This window comes from Chamaea fasciata, unplaced genomic scaffold, assembly GCF_029207755.1.
Source record: "Chamaea fasciata isolate MVZ Bird 193981 ecotype frontalis unplaced genomic scaffold, bChaFas1.0.hap1 SCAF_94, whole genome shotgun sequence".
NCBI classification, from domain to species: Eukaryota; Metazoa; Chordata; class Aves; order Passeriformes; family Sylviidae; genus Chamaea; species Chamaea fasciata.
In genome coordinates this window covers 120,472-137,165 of record NW_027094179.1, presented here as the reverse complement: position 1 = coordinate 137,165, position 16,694 = coordinate 120,472, and the positions used below count along the sequence as shown (strand labels likewise).

Here is a 16,694-nt window from a genome sequence, read left to right as displayed (position 1 = left end):
GTGACCTGGAAATAAGAGGAAAATTCTCGGCTGAGTTTTAATAAAACAGCTTTTGCCATTGCAGGGTGTGAGCTGCACTCGGTGATTTTCGGCCGCGATGAGCCCCACGAGCATTCCGCCCTTCCTTGCCGCCATCTTGGTTGCGTCTGAGGCCACTTCCGGTCCCGCCGGCATCTTTTTTGCGGCACCGCTAAGGCCCCCGGCAGGTGTTTACACAGACGCCTGACTAAATCCACGAATCCGAACCCGGAGGCGGCGCGGATGAGCACATGGCCGGTGTCTGCACACCTGGAAACGCCGCGGAAAATTGCGCCCGGGCGGCGCTGTAGTCGGGGTTTTTGTGCAGGCATCTGCGTAAACGCCTACAGGGTCCTTATTTTTTCCCGCCCTTTTGGCCGCCTTTTTTGGAAGGTCGGGCGCCTCGCGCTTCGGCGCCATTTTGTGAGGGGCGACGTGTGACTTCCGCTTTCCCTTGCCGCCATCTTGGTTGCTCCTGAGGCCACTTCCGTCCCGGCCGCCATGTTCTTTGCGGCTCGGCATAGGCCTCCGCCAGGTGTTTACGCAGACGCCTGACTAAATCAACGAATCTGAACGCGGACGCGGCGCGACTGAGCACACGGCCCGTGTCCCCACACCTGGAAACGCCGCGGAAAATTGCCCCCGGGCGGCGCCGTAGTCGGGGTTTTGTGCAGGCAGCTGCATAAACACCTATAGGGTCCTTATTTTTCCCGCCCTTTTGGCCGCCCTTTTTAGAAGGTCAGGCGCCTCGCGTCTCGCCGCCATCTTGGTAGTGGAACCCACTAAAATGCCCCCTCGGCCGCTCACACAAGCGCCTGACTCAATGGACTGCCGCCCGCGGCGCCGCTGCGCCCCCATCCCGTGTCCGCACACCCGCAGACGCCGCGGAAAAGCGCGCCCGGACGGCTCCGGGGTCCGGGTGGCGCGCGCAGGCAGCCGGCTGCCACGCGCCCGGGCTCCTTGCCTTTTTCCCTCCCTTTCGGCCCCGAGCTGCGGGCGGGCGGGCGGCAGCGCCGCCCCCGAGCTCACAATGCGGGGCTGCCACGCGCGTCGGGGACGGGCGGGGGGGGACAGCTGCACTACCGCTCTTTGCCCACAGGGTGGCAGCACTGCCGCACGGCTCCGGCGGGACGGTCATGGGGGACAGCTGCACTACCGCTCTTTGCCCACAGGGTGGCAGCATTGCCGCACAGATCAGGCGGGACGGGCGGGAGGGACAGCTGCACTACCGCTCTTTGCCCACACGATGGCAGCATTGCCGCACAGATCAGGCGGGACGGGCGGGAGGGACAGCTGCACTACCGCTGTTTGCCCACACGGTGGCAGCATTGCCGCACAGATCGGGCGGGCCGGGCGGGGGGGAAGCTGCACTACCGCTCTCTGCCCACAGGGTGGCAGCACTGCCGCGCGGCGGCGCGGAGCGGAGCCATAAACGAACGTGCCCAGGAATGCCCTGGCGAACAGCCTCCGGAATAAATGGCCCAAAAGACCCCCGAGCACACCTGCGAGAACCCTGCCAGCAACCAGACCGAAACAAAAAAGCCTTTCGTTCAGGCTCTATTTCAATATTTTTTATCTTTGTGATTCTGATATTTACATTAATCATTACAATTCAGCTTTTATATTATGTACATTATACATCATGTATTATGTTTATTATACTATTATATTTATTATATATATTAAGTATAGAAAGTTATATATAAAATAATTTATTATTTATTATGTAATGTTATAAATAATAATACATTTCATTGAAATATCATGATTATGTACATTATAGATGTTTATATTATGTATATTATATATATTTATAAAACGTGTAGTATGTAATAATATATTGTGTATTTATTATTTATATTATTTTTCATATCCTATACTTTTTGTTATTTTTCTTTTTCATTATTTTTTAATTCGTTTGTTTATATTTTAAACGATATTTTACACTAGATGAATTCATTAACCTAACACATCAGAAACACAATTAATTTGAATTAAATGAGCCTGGTTTTCTAAGGGGTAAAGTTTTAATCTTTATTCAAATAATATGGGCATGTTTTCTCTTTCTCTATGGTTTTTTTTTGGTGGGTTGCGGGGGAGTTTAGTTTGTGGGTTTTCTTTTTTTGTTCGCTTTGTTTTGGAGTTCTTTGCTAATAAACAAGCAGGGTCGGAGAGTTCAAAATAAAACGTCTACTTTGTTTTTATTGCCCCCTCTGAAATGCGCCTCGACAGCCTGGACAGCAGGCTGCTGCTGGTAACACTGTGCACGGGTAGGAGGAGACCTGGTCGGGGCTGGGAAGGAAAAAACGGCACCACGGTGGTCACAGCTTTCTCCCTTCAGGAGTTTTATGGAGCAGAAAATACAGAGCTTTTGCCAACTGCGCTCTCTATGACATCCCGACGTCCAGCGGGCACGGAGGTCATTTCTCATCTTTCTTGCCAACAGCCAAACCCCCAGGCGCCCGGGGGAAGAAAGAGTATGGGGAAAAAAAAAAGGAATAAAGAAAACATGAAAAAATAAACCAAAACTATAGAAAATAATAAATAAAATTAAAATACCAAAAGAAAAAAATTTCAAAGTAACAAAAAAGTGGAAAAAAAATTTAAACAAAAAATTAAAATAAAAAACTAAAAGTAGTTTTAACAAGTAAATAAATAGCTAAAGAAAAAAATATAAAAATTAAAAAACGGAAGAAAAAGTCTTTGAAAAACCACAAAACGCAACATGAGAAACCACAACAAAAGAGCATAAAAATACAAAAATAACAAGAAATAAAATACAAAATTAAATAAATGCAGCTTTCACCTCCTGCCACTGCCTAAAAAAGCACCATGGCTTTCCTCAATTATGCAGCAATAAGGGAAACAAACCCAGTGCCCCCCAGAACAGAAGGTTTTCTAAACAATTCCCACTTTTGCTTGGAAACAAATTCTATTTTAGTGGGAAGCTCATTTTGGACAAACACCCAAATGTGCCAAGGTAGGAAAGAACCAGCCCCCTGTGTCCAAGGAACAGCAGCTAGGCCTGGATTCAGGTTTTAATGGCATTTATGTAATTAAAAATGCAGTAAATTGAACTTTACAAAGAGATGAATCATGGCAAATAAATACTTCAACGTTTTCTTGGGAATTCACAGAATTTTGTGGAGATGGTGCTGGACAATTCCTGATTTACCAACATTAATTGGGTAAATTTCCTTGGAAATGTGCTCTACAAGGTGCAAAAATTCCAATTAGGATGGAAAATTGGAATAAATAAATATTCCCTTACTAAAATCAGAGAGAAAATCAGAGTTATTCCTTCAAATAAAAGGAAGGAATAACATCTAAATCCAAGCTTGCCTGGAAAACAAGCTCAGGAATTTCTAACATTGAAAACTTTTGCAAGAGTCATGAAGTTGGTGAAAGTTCATGGAATGATGATTTAAAATCTGCTTCCTCTGCTCTAATTTAAAGGGAAGTGGGAATTCAACAGGTCCAGTTACTCCTATCCAACCTTGGACTGGGATAAGGCCTTCCAGTGGCTTCACTTCCTACTGGCTCTCTCCTTTTTGCCCACAACCTGGAAGAGGAAAAGCAACAGGAATAAAGTCTCAAACAGGATGGCCTTGGTCCAGGCAGACTGAAATGCAGCTCCCAGGGAGGGAGGCCAGGCTGTGCCTCGGGGAGCTCCGGGAATCTGGGATTGCCCGTGGGATTAAAGGGCTGGAAAAGCACACCCACCTGCCAGGTTCAGTGCTGGGACCGAGCAAGGCCGGGGCTCGGGGGCAGCAGTCAGAGCTGGGACTGCAGGAGAACACCCCAAACCCGGGTTAAACATCCGGCACGACACGCAGCACGCTCCGGGAGAAACTCGGGCGGGAGAAGCCCCGGGATGCTCCACGTTCCTTGCCCTTGGCAGCTGTGCCAGGGCCTCCATCAGAATGCTGACCTCACCGTGCAGCTCCTACAAAATAGGAGAACTTATGGGAATCGCCCAGCAATCCATGGACTTCCAGTTATTAAGAACCACAGCTGCAGCGAAAGGTGCCCAAACTCTACTGCAAACCAGCAGGTCTGAGGAGACGCAGGGATTTATTCCTGAGGGGACACAAGGATCCCTCAGCCAGCCAGGATTTCTCCCAGGCTCTTCCCACTGCTCTCTGAGGACATAAACAGCAGTTTTTCCCTCGAGTTCCCCTTTCCAACAATGCCAAGACTCATGTTCTCCTCCAACCCCAGGTTCAGGAAGGAAAGTAGGAATATTATCACTGCACAGACTGTCCAGGAGGGTGTGACTGAGGCAGCAGCACCAGCTCCCACTCCACTGCTGCTCTGGATTCCTGAGCAGCTCCTTTCCATCCTGCCCTTCCCAGCACCATTCCCTGGGTGCCATGTCCACAGACACCTTCTCCATGCAGCTTAAAACCCACAGACACCAACAGAAAGGAGATCAAAAATCAATTCACATGCTGCTAGTCAGAGAGAATGGGAGAGGCCTAAAAATCTGCATTTATTTTAGAACACTAGAGCAATTTCTTCATGACCCTGACTATCAGTGATGGGCAGATAAACACCTTCTTTAACTTACTACCTGCAAAAACATCAAGTTTCAAGTTTAGTAAAGATAAAATTTTGCTGCAAAAATAAAAGAGGTGGGATGTTGGTGTTAGTGCTTTAACCTTCGGACATTAGCGGGTATTTGTAAAACAAATTCATTATTGAAGCAGCTAACTTGAAAATAAGGGGGTTTTACAATAAAGTTGACCAAAAAAGAGTCTCAAAATTAAGATATAGGTTGCACAAATATTTAAGAAAAAAAAAGTTGTCTTTCGTGCATATAACCTGCCAGCCTCTCATGTCTTCAGTCCTTACCATTTATTTTTACCAAGGTGATGACTAAAACCTTGTCAAAAGCTCAAAAAAAAAAACAATCCAGGACAAGGCAGGTGTTTTCCCAAGTACCCCCAGTGTGGAGCTGTGTCAGCCACAAGTGTTTGCTCCCTCAGCCCAGCCCGGAGCAGGCTCCAGCTGCTGCCCAGGGGTTACCAAGGGACTCACCTGTTTCAAGCTGTAAATGCAGGTGGCCTGCACTGGAGTGCCAAAAAATGTGAAATATGTGACTCTCACCTTGAATAGCGATCGATCTTCTCAGGGGAGCCCCTCACCCAGGATGGGGGGCTCTGCCACGGATTTCATCCCTCTGCATCTGAAAGAAAGTTGGGACAAAAGTCAGAGTGCTGCAGGATACCTTGACAGCTCCACACATCTTGTGGCAATCTAGGAATACCCTCTACAGTCTAACTACACCCCACATCACAAATTTCAAGCCCCCAGCACTATTATCCTATTACCCCCACACCCAGACTGAGCATCAAGGCAGAGCAGCTCCAGGCCAAACACACACCAACACCCGTGACACAGCACAGGACAAACGAGGGGACACAACAGGGACAGAAAACTCTGGCAAGAAGAATGACCCTGAGGGTCCAGAGAACTCGGAATGAGATGACCGAGGTAAGATGGAAGGTGAGCTGGCCAGGCTCAGAGAACCCTGCAGGAACAAGATGCCATCGGGATGACTTATCCCAAGAAATGCAGAGATGGATGCCCGAGAACCCTACGGTCAGAATCCTCGACCTGTCTTTGCATTCTCACAAGACCTAACCCGCCGAATGGATCAGGGCGGTGCACGGCTGTCAGTACAGCTCAGAACAAGACCTGAAAAGGCATCGGACTGGATGCTTGTGAAGAGAGATGGATTCTGATGAGTGTCCGAGCAGCTGAGACAAAGGCACCTGGCTGAGGAGCACAGAGATCAGAAATGCTAAGACTGATGCCAGAGGTTTTGACAGGCCCCTGAAGGGCTAAGGGAAAAGACAGCACACACAAGACACCCAAGACACAGAGTGCACAACAGACACAACACACACCAGGACTGCTCTGCCCTGCACACCTCGGCACTGTGATCCAGAATGAGACTCTCCCTGGATGAAACCTAAGGGGTCACAGCTTAGACATCCCTGTCTTCAAACCTGACTCAAAAAACCTTGCTAGTGACCCCACACTCTTCTTTCATGCCCTCTACGGCTCTGAGCTCTCCACTTATCTCTCAGATGTCTGGGGAGGTGCATCCACGCCGGGTCCCAAAGAAGGCTGCCTCTCCCTCGGGGAAATTCCTGCTGTGACCAGGCTGGTGTCTCCTCGTCAGCTACAATAAAGAGAACTAAACGTGACCCTGTGCTCTTAGCAGCACATCAGCCAGAAACCAGCAATTCTGCTACTCACAGTCTCCTAAGCTTGCCTGTGTCCTCGGCCCTGTGCTTCAGCTGCGCTCAGAGGCCAACGCCGGCGTCGCAGGGTCTGGTCTAAAAATAAAGACAAAGAACAGAGCTGTAACACGGCCACCATTTACACCTCCCCTGCAAATCAAAACAGTGACCGACCTTCTCAGGGGAGCCCCCTCACCCAGGATGGGGGGCTCTGCCACAGATTTCATCCACCTGCATCTGAAAGAAAGTCAGAACAACAGTCAGAGTGCGGCAGGATACCTTGACAGCTCCACATATCTTGTGGAAATCTAGGAATACCCTCGACAGCCCTGCTACACTCCACATCACAAATTTCAAGCCCCCAGCACTATTATCCTATTACCCCTACACCCAGACTGAGCATCAAGGCAGAGCAGCTCCCGGCCAAACACACACCAACACCCGTGACACAGCACAGGACAAACGAGGGGACACAACAGGGACAGAAAACTCTGGGCAAGAAGAATGACCCTGAGGGTCCAGAGAACTATGAATGAGATGACCGAGGTGAGACTGAAGGTGAGCTGGCCAGGCTCAGAGAACCCTGCAGGAACAAGATGCCATCGGGATGACTTATCCCAAGAAATGCAGAGATGGATGCCCGAGAATCCTACGGTCAGAATCCTCTACCTGCCTTTGCATTCTCACAAGACCTAACCCGCCGGAATGGATCAGGGCGGTGCACGGCTGTCAGTACAGCTCAGAACAAGACCTGAAAAGGCATCGGACTGGATGCTTGTGAAGAGAGATGGATTCTGATGAGTGTCCGAGCAGCTGAGACAAAGGCACCTGGCTGAGGAGCACAGAGATCAGAAATGCTAAGACTGATGCCAGGGGTTTTGATAGGCCCCTCAAAGGACAAAAGGAAAAGACAAGACACCAAACAGACAGAGTGCACAACAGACAAGTGACACAACACACACCAGGACTGCTCTGCCCGGCACACCTCGGCACTCTGATCCAGAATGAGACTTTCTGTAGCCTAAGCGGTCACTTCTTGGACATCCCTGTCACCAAAAATGACTCAAAAAATCCCTCCCGGTGGCCCCTGATCCCACACCCCGCTTTCAAGCCCTCCCTGGCTCCGAGCCCTCCACTTATCTCTTGGACGTCTAGGGAGGTGAATCCACGCTGGGTGGCAAAGAAGGCCGCCTCTCCCTCAGGGAAATTCCTGCTGTTGCTGGGCTGTTGTCTCCTACACAGCTACAATAAAGAAAACCAAACATCAAAGCATAATCTTGGCAGCCCATCACCCAAAACCCGACAATTCTGCTACTCACTGTCTCCTAAGCTTGCCCGTGTCCTCGGCCCCGTGCTTCAGCTGCGCTCAGCGGCCAACGCCGGCGTCGCAGGGTCTGCCTGGGTAAAGAGCAGACAATGTGACGTGGCAGCGCTGGAACTTGAGGGGACCATCCCTCCTTCTCCTCCCTGACTCACCTCAACTCCTCGCCCGTTATCCAAGACTACCTGGATGGGGCCTTCACAAGGAGAAGATCAAGGCTCCATCACAGACTCCTGGAATGCTCCCGGAGGGCTCACGGGTGAGGTGACCCGGGTCTGTCGTCCGGTTGGTGAGAGGGGAGCTCGGCCTCCTGCGAGTGGACTCCCTAAAACGCACAATAACGGAGGCTTAGAGTTGCACCAGCGAGTGAGGCTTGAACAATAGCAACGGCTTCTGTCCACCCATCGCTGCTCACCTCGCCCACGTCAGCTTGACTGCTGAGATCCGGCTTTACCACCTAAAAATAAAGACAAAGAACAGAGCTGTAACACAGCCATCATTTACACCTCCCCTGCAAATCAAAACAGTGACTGACCTTCTCAGGGGAGCCCCTCACCCAGACTGGGGGGCTCTGCCACAGATTTCATCCCTCTGCATCTGAAAGAAAGTTCGGACAAAAGTCAGAGTGCTGCAGGATACCTTGACAGCTCCACACATCTTGTGGCAATCTAGGAATACCCTCTACAGTCTAACTACACCCCACATCACAAATTTCAAGCCCCCGGCACTATTACCCTCGTACCCCTACACCCAGACTGAGCATCAAGGCAGAGCAGCTCCCGGCCAAACACACACCAACACCCGTGACACAGCACAGGACAAACGAGGGGACACAACAGGGACAGAAAACTCTGGGCAAGAAGAATGACCCTGAGGGTCCAGAGAACTCGGAATGAGATGACCGAGGTGAGAAGGAAGGTGAGCTGGCCAGGCTCAGAGAACCCTGCAGGAACAAGATGCCATCGGGATGACTTATCCCAAGAAATGCAGAGATGGATGCCCGAGAACCCTACGGTCAGAATCCTCGACCTGTCTTTGCATTCTCACAAGACCTAACCCGCCGGAATGGATCAGGGCGGTGCACGGCTGTCAGTACAGCTCAGAACAAGACCTGAAAAGGCATCGGACTGGATGCTTGTGAAGAGAGATGGATTCTGATGAGTGTCCGAGCAGCTGAGACAAAGGCACCTGGCTGAGGAGCACAGAGATCAGAAATGCTAAGACTGATGCCAGAGGTTTTGACAGGCGCCTGAAAAGACTAAAGGAAAAGACAAGACACCCAAAAGACACAAAGTGCACAACAGACACAACACACCCTGGGACTGCTCTGCCCTGCACACCTCAGCACTGTGATCCAGAATGAGACTTTCCCTTATTGTAGCCTAAGGGGTCACATCTGGGACATCCCCATCTCCAAACCCGACTCAAAAAATCCCTCCCGCTGACCCCTGCCCTGGCACCCCGCTTTCATCCTCTCCCTAGTTCCGAGCCCTCCACTTATCTCTCAGGTGTCTGGGGAGGTGAATCCACGCTGGGTCCCAAAGAAGGCCGCCTATGCCTCTGGGAAATTCCTCCTGTCACTTGCCTGCTGTCTCCTAGTCAGCTACAATAAAGAAAACCAAACATCAAAGCATAATCTTAGCTGCACATCAGCCAAAAACCAGCAGCTCTGCTACTCACCGTCTCTTAAGCAGGACCGGGTCCTCGGGCCCCGTGCGTGCTTCAGCTGAGCTCGGAGGCTGACGCTCGCAGCGCCAAAGCCTTAGAGGCATTACTGGCACTGAGCCCACCCACCGTGGCCTCCATTAGGGCTGTGAGCATCCCCGGTTAGAGCAGGACAGGAACGCAGGGTGGACATCCCCGGTGAACCTCAACCCTGTGGACTCGGCCCCACCACTGTCACTTCCTGCCTGGCCCTAGCTTAGGGTTACTGCCTGCACCTCTCAGGACTTCTGGCATTGCCTTGCCATTAGGATTGCTGCCTGCACCTGCTCTCAGGGAAACAGTGTTGGAAGCAGCACTGTGAGGACCGGGATACCTGTACTCTGACTTGTATCCTAGGCTGTACCCCTGATTTTCACTGTGTGTTCTCTAGTCCTTCAGTCCTTTACCTCAGCCTCTGTGTGCATCACTGTAACCTCCCCCCTTCTGAACCCTGCTTCTTCAGAGCCCTAGACCTTGCAGCCGGGGACGCTCTGCACCGTTAGGGTCCCAAGAGCTGTCCCGCACGCAGGACAGGTACATCCACAGTTGTTCCCTGCCTACCCTAAGAAACGTGGCCCTGAGACAGGGCAGAGGCTGACAGAGCCGAACTCTTTGCGGTGGCAAAAGGCACGAAGCCTTACCAACCGCCGCCTCGAGAGGGAAATCAGGAGCACTTCCACCGGCTGCGGAGAGACAGGGAATCCCAGGGTGGGTGGGGCGGGAAACCCCCGTTATCCCCAGCCCTGCTGGATCCTGCTCCCCACTATCGCTTCCTGCCTGGCCCTAGCCTGACAGTGTCTGCACAGGTCAGAGCTTCTGGTGTGTTCCTGCACTAGGGCTGCTGCCTGCACCTGCTCTCAGGGGAAGTGTGCTGGTAGCAGTGCTGTGAGGGCCGCTACACCTGTACTCTGACTTGTATCCTAGCCTGTTCCCCTGGTTTTCACCGTGTGTCCTCTAGTCCTTGAGTCCTTTACCTCAGCCTCTGTGTGTGTGGCTACACCTCCCCCCTTCTAAACCCAACTTCTTTAGAGCCCTACACCTCGCAGCCAGGCCTTCTGGCATTGTCCTGCATAAGGGCTCCTGCCTGTACCCGCACTCAGGGAAACGGGCATGTCTTTAGGGCTACTCCTTCGGGTTTGGGTCGGGCTGGTACACCTGTACTCTCAATTGGCACATCTTGGACATCCCTATCTCCAAACCTGACTCAAAAACCCCTCCTGACAAGTCCTGACCCAGCACTCCACTTTCATCCCCTCTGTGGCTCTGAACCCTCCACTTATCTCTTGGACGTCTGGGGATGAGAATCCATGTCGGGTGCCACAGAAGGCCGCCTCGCCCTCTGGGAATTTCCTGCTGTCACCGGGCTGCTGTCTCTTATTCGGCTACAAGAAATAAAACAAACATCGATGTATGATCTCAGCAGATCTGTTGGCCAATCGGTCAGGGCGTAAGACAAGTGGACCACCTCAAACACACAAACAATAACATAAGCTGAAGAGTTACACCGGAAACACCACTACACTTAACTGCATAAATACATAAATTTTCAAACAGACAACCCCAAAAAAATTCCAGCAAAAAAAGCCAACTCTTATCACCCCCAGTCAAACTACTGAATATAATAAAAACAACCCCACGTCCAATCCCCTCAATAATACTCCAGAACATATACCCAGAGCGCCCCCAAAGTTAAAGACCTCCCGCTAGCCAAATAAAAAGGAAAAAGCCCATGTCTTGCAACCTATATTAATTCATTAACTTAAAGCTTTAAAAATAAACATTAAAGTTTAAACCTTTAGATAACACTAGCACACCATAGACGCCAATCCCATCACTACATGCCAAACCAAAACTTATTTCAACCTTTTGTGCTGCTGCTGCTCGGCACAAAGGTTTGTCCCTCAGCACCTCCTGAGGTAATGTTCCACGCCCAAGGCCTCCCCCAGCCCCTGTGAGATGAACTCACCATCCTTCCATGAGCCTCACCTGGGAGCCCAGCATAAACCCCTCTCCTCCCGCAGCTCCGTGCCAAACTGAGCTCGGGCTCCCCTCTTAAAGCAGTGCTGGCAGGACCCGCCCCCTCGTTATCCTTTACAGCTTCCACCTGTCCCCTCATCAGTGTGACAGCTCTCACCTGGGGCTGCTCTGTCCCCTCAATCAGCCTGTGACAGCTCTCACCTGCAGCTGCTGCCAGTCCCTGCTGCTCATTTCCTGGACATTGCACTGTGTGCACTGACACGCTGGGGCACCGGGCTTTCCTTGCTGTGAATAAGGATCCCTCTTCTCCTGCACGTGCCCAAGGCTGAAACTGGGATTCCACCTCCTAAATTCCGTTTGTGTGAGGTTCACAATTCCTAAGGAAATTTCCCAGCAATCGTTACCCTTCATTTACATTTTCTCCTTTGGAATCATTACTACCTTGTCTTTCTGTGCAAGGGTTTCCAAACGTTCATTGGGAGTTCAGTAGCCGGGTTGGCTTGTTTATAACATAGCTGACAATCCCAGGCTCAATCCAAACACCCAGAGATACAGGGAAATATGGAGACAGTTTATAAATACTGCCCACCTCTGACCCTGAATTCTTCATCGCACATCCTTGGAGCAGATTTACTCCATCCTTTCTTCCCAGCAGCACCTCTCCAGCACAAATCTCACTTCTCACACCTGTTTCTTCCCACAAACCAAACAGAAATCTACTACAGGGCGAGGCGGGGAGGGGCGAGGCCGGTCTCGGCGCAGAGCCCCCGGGCCCTCAGGGCGGGCCGGGGGGACCGGAGCAGAGCCCGGGCCGGGTTGGAGCCGGAGGCGGTCTGAGGGCGGAGGCCCCGGGCCCTCAGCGCGGGCCGGGGGGCGGGGGCGGTTCCCGGGGCCCGTTGTCCAATCAGCACTGCCGATGCCTCAGCGAGCCCGCCAATCGCGGGGATTCAAAAGGGTGGCGGAAGTAGCTGCTGCTCTATGGGCTCGGTGAGGAACGCCCCGGTGGGGTCCCGGCGCCGTGCACTTGGGACCCGCCCCACGCCCCTGAAGCCGCGCCCCCGGTACTGCCCGGCCCCGGCTGCCTCCGGGCCCCGCCTCACAGAGCCCCGGCTCCGCCCCGGCCCCGCCCCGGCTCTGCCCCTGCTCCGCCCCGAGCCCACCCCGAGCCCGCCCCGGCTCCGCCCCGAGCCCGCCCCGGCTCCGCCCAGAGCCCGCCCCGGCTCCGCCCCGAGCCCGCCCCGGATCCGCCCTGAGCCCGCCCCGGATCCGCCCCGAGCCCGCCCCGGCTCCGCCCCGAGCCCGCCCCGGCTCCGCCCCGAGCACGCCCCGGCTTGGGGGCGGGACCATCGTCCGCGACCCCGCCCCGCCCCTCGCAGCTGAGCCGAGCCGAGCCGAGCCGAGGTTGCTCGCGGCCCTGCGCGGAGCCAGGCGGGGCCGGGAATGGGAGCGGGCGTTCTGGTTCGGGTCCTGTCAGTGTCGGCTGCGGCTCCCGAGAGGTGCGGCCCCCCCCGGCGGGCGGGTTGTGGGTCTCGGGGCCTGAGGCCCAAGCTGGCGTTGCGGTCGGGATCGGGACCGGGATCGCTGCGGGCGGCAGGAGCCGCTCCTGCTCCGCCTGCAGACGGAGCTGCGCTGGGGTCCTGCCGGGGCTCTGGGCACGGGAGGACGGCGGCGGCGATTTCCTCTGATAACCTCTGATATCGACCCCCCCACAGCATCATTGATCCCCACCCGAGTGTCACTGACCCCCCCAATGTCATTGATGCCCCCCCAATATTCCATTGATCTTCCCTCAGCGTCACTGACCCCCCCCAATATTCCACTGATCTCCCCACTTGATCCCGCCCTTTTTCTCCCCTCACGTTTCCCGCCCTTTTTCTCCCCTCACGTTTCCCGCCCTTTTTCTCCCCTCACGTTTGCCGCACTTTTTCGTGGGGAACGACCCCTGAGGGGTCCTGTGGAAGGATTCTGGAGGTCCGAGGGGTGAATTTGGGGTTTGGAGGGAGGTTTTGGGGGGTCCCAGGGATGGATTTGGGGGTTTTTGGGGGTCCAAGGGATGGATTTGGGGGTCCCGGGGTGGATCTGGGGTCCTGGGGAGGTTTTGGGGGGTCCCAGGGGTGGATTTGGGGTTCATGGGGAGGGGTTTGGGGGTTTTTTGGGGCCTCAGGGGTGAATTTGGGGTCCGGGGAGAGGTTTTGGGGGTTTTTCGGGGTCCCAGGGGTGAATTTGGGGTCTGGGGAGGGGTTTTTGGGGGTCCCTCACCTGCAGGGCGTCGCGGGGGTGGCAGGGGGAGGGGGCAGCAGGGGGGGCCCAGCGCCCACCCCCCCTTGGGCTTCAGGAGGGCGTCGATGAGACCGAAACAGCTCGGGGGGGGGGGTCAAAAACGGGGGGGGTCACGGGCTGGAACCCCCCAGTGCCCCCCAAACCACCCCCAGGGCCCCCCCGACCTCCAGGAGCCCGCAAAACCCTCCTCAGGTTCCTTTGATGCCTCAAATGGGCTGCCCAAACCTCCCGAAGATTCCCCAAAAACACCCAAAGCAGCCCCCAGGACTCCCCCCAGACCCCCCAAAACCCCCCAAACCCCTCCAGGACAACTCGGGACCCCCAGGACCCCCCAAAATCCGCCCCCCCCCTCCCCCTGAGGCCTCGTTTGACCCGCTCCACGTTGCGGACAGGCACCAGCTGATCAAGCCACAAGCACCAGCACCTGCGGGACTGGGATGGACTGGGAGCACTGGGAGGGTGATCAGAGAGAACTGGGATGGACGGGGAGTGGACTGGGATGAACTGGCAGGCGTGTGGGGGTCGATGGTGGGCACACGGTGCCTTACTGGTCTATACTGGGATGGGTCCAATGGCCCCAGGGGAGGGGGTGTGGCCACACTGGTCCAGACTGGGAGGGGTGTCACCATGGCGCCGGAGGCGGAGTCGAGGATACGAGCGAGACAGGGACACCTAGGGGACAGCCAGGGCACCCCCAGGGACAGCCAGGGCACCCCCAGGGACACCTAGGGGACCTCCAGGGCACCCCCAGGGACACCTAGGGGACAGCCATGGCACCCCCCAGGGACACCAAGGGGACAGCCAGAGCACCCCAGGGACACCCAGGGCACCCCCAGGGACAGCTAGGGGACAGCCTGGGCACCCTAGAGACACCTAGGGGAAAGCCAGGGCACCCCCAGGGACACCAAGCGGATAGCCAGGGCACATCCAGGGACACATAGGGGACAGCCAGGGCACCCCAGCGACACCTAGGGGACAGCCAGGGCACCCCGGGAAACCCAGGGCACCCCCAGGGACACGTAGGGGACAGCCAGGGCACACCAGGGACAGCCAGGGCACCCCCAGGGACACCTAGGGGACGGCCAGGGCACCCAAGGGACACCCAGGGCACCCCCAGGGACAGCTAGGGGATAGCCTGGGCACCCCCAGGGACACCAAGGGGACAGCCAGGGCACCTCCAGGGACACCTAGGGGACAGGCAGGTCACCCCCAGGGACACCAAGGGGACAGCCACGGCACCCCAGGGACACCTAGGGGACAGCCAGGGCACCCAAGAGACAGCCAGGGTACCCCCAGGGACCCCTAGGGGACAGCCTGGGCACCCCCAGGGACACCTATGGGACAGCCAGGGCACCCCCAGGGACACTTAGGGGACAGCCAGGGCCCTCCCAGGGAGACCAGGGTACACCCAGGGCCCCCCCAGGGATAGACAAGGCACCCCTAGGGACACCTATGGGACAGCCAGGGACCCCCAGGGACAGCCAGGGCACCCCCAGGGACACCTAGGGGACAGCCAGGGCACCCCAGGGAAAGCCAGGGCACCCCAGGGACACCTAGGGGACAGCCAGGGACCCCCAGGGACAGGCAGGGCACCCCCAGGGACACCTAGGGGACAGGCAGGGCACCCCCAGGGACACCTAGGGGACAGCAAGGCACCCCAGGGACACCCTGGGCACCCCCAGGGACACATAAGGGACAGCCAGGGTACCCCAGGGACACCAAGGGGACAGCCAGGGCACCCCCAGGGACACCTAGGGGACAGCTAGGGCACCCCAGGGACAGCCAGGGCCCCCCCAGGGATAGCCAGGGCATCCCCGGGGACACCTAGGGGACAGCCAGGGCACCCCAGGGACACCCAGGGCACCCCCAGGGACACCAAGGGGACATCCAGGGCACCTCCAGGGACACCTATGGGACAGCCAGGGCACCCCCAGGGACACCAAGGGGACAGCCAGGGCACCTCCAGGGACACCTAGGGGACAGGCAGGTCACCCCCAGGGACACCAAGGGGACAGCCACGGCACCCCAGGGACACCAAGGGGACAGCCAGGGCACCCCCAGGGACACCTAGGGGACAGCCAGGGCACCCCCAGGGACACCAAGGGGACAGCCAGGGCACCCCCAGGGACAGCTAGGGGACAGCCAGGGCATCCCCAGGGACACCAGAGCACCCCCAGGGACACTTAGGGGACAGCCAGGGCCCTCCCAGGGACACCAGGGTACACCCAGGGCCCCCCCAGGGACAGACAAGGCACCCCTAGGGACACCTAGGGGACAGCCAGGGACCCCCAGGGACAGCCAGGGCACCCCCAGGGACACCTAGGGGACAGCCAGGGCACCCCAGGGACGCCTTGGGGACAGCAAGGCACCCCAAGGACACCTAGGGGACAGCCAGGGCACCCCAGGGAAAGCCAGGGCACCCCAGGGACACCTAGGGGACAGCCAGGGACCCCCAGGGACAGCCAGGGCACCCCCAGGGACTCCAGGGCATCCCCAGGGACACCTAGGGGACAGGCAGGGCACCCCCAGGTACAGCCAGGGGACAGCCAGGGCCCCCCCAGAGGTTGAAGGGGCCCCCCCGCTCCAAACCCAGCACGGATGCCTGCGTTGCGGCCCCCCAAAAACCCATGGCCGCCCCTCGAGCTGATATCGACCCCCCCACAGCATCATTGATCCCCACCCGAGTGTCACTGACCCCCCCAATGTCATTGATGCCCCCCCAATATTCCATTGATCCTTCCTCAGCGTCGCTGACCCCCCCCAAAATTCCATTGATCCCCTCCACTTGATCCCGCCCTTTTTCTCCCCTCACGTTTCCCGCCCTTTTTCTCCCCTCACGTTTCCCGCACTTTTTCGTGGGGAACGACCCCTGAGGGGTCCTGTGGAAGGATTCTGGAGGTCCGAGGGGTGAATTTGGGGTTTGAAGGGAGGTTTTGGGGGGTCCCAGGGATGGATTTGGGGGTTTTTGGGGGTCCAAGGGATGGATTTGGGGGTCCCGGGGTGGATCTGGGGTCCTGGGGAGGTTTTGGGGGGTCCCAGGGGTGGATTTGGGGTTCATGGGGAGGGGTTTGGGGGTTTTTTGGGGCCTCAGGGGTGAATTTGGGGTCCGGGGAGAGGTTTTGGGGGTTTTTTGGGGTCCCAGG

At 55.9% G+C, this 16,694-nt stretch overlaps 1 long non-coding RNA gene across 1 annotated transcript; it reads right to left on the bottom strand.

Annotated features, from left to right (window-relative positions):
- Positions 1-2,200: 2,200 nt before the first annotated feature.
- Positions 2,201-3,583, bottom strand: LOC136304460 (uncharacterized). Its single transcript, XR_010724601.1, has 2 exons — positions 3,515-3,583; positions 2,201-2,449 (listed from the first exon to the last, which is right to left on the bottom strand). It is a non-coding gene; the product is annotated as an uncharacterized lncRNA (long non-coding RNA).
- Between the last annotated feature and the right edge of the window lie 13,111 nt (positions 3,584-16,694).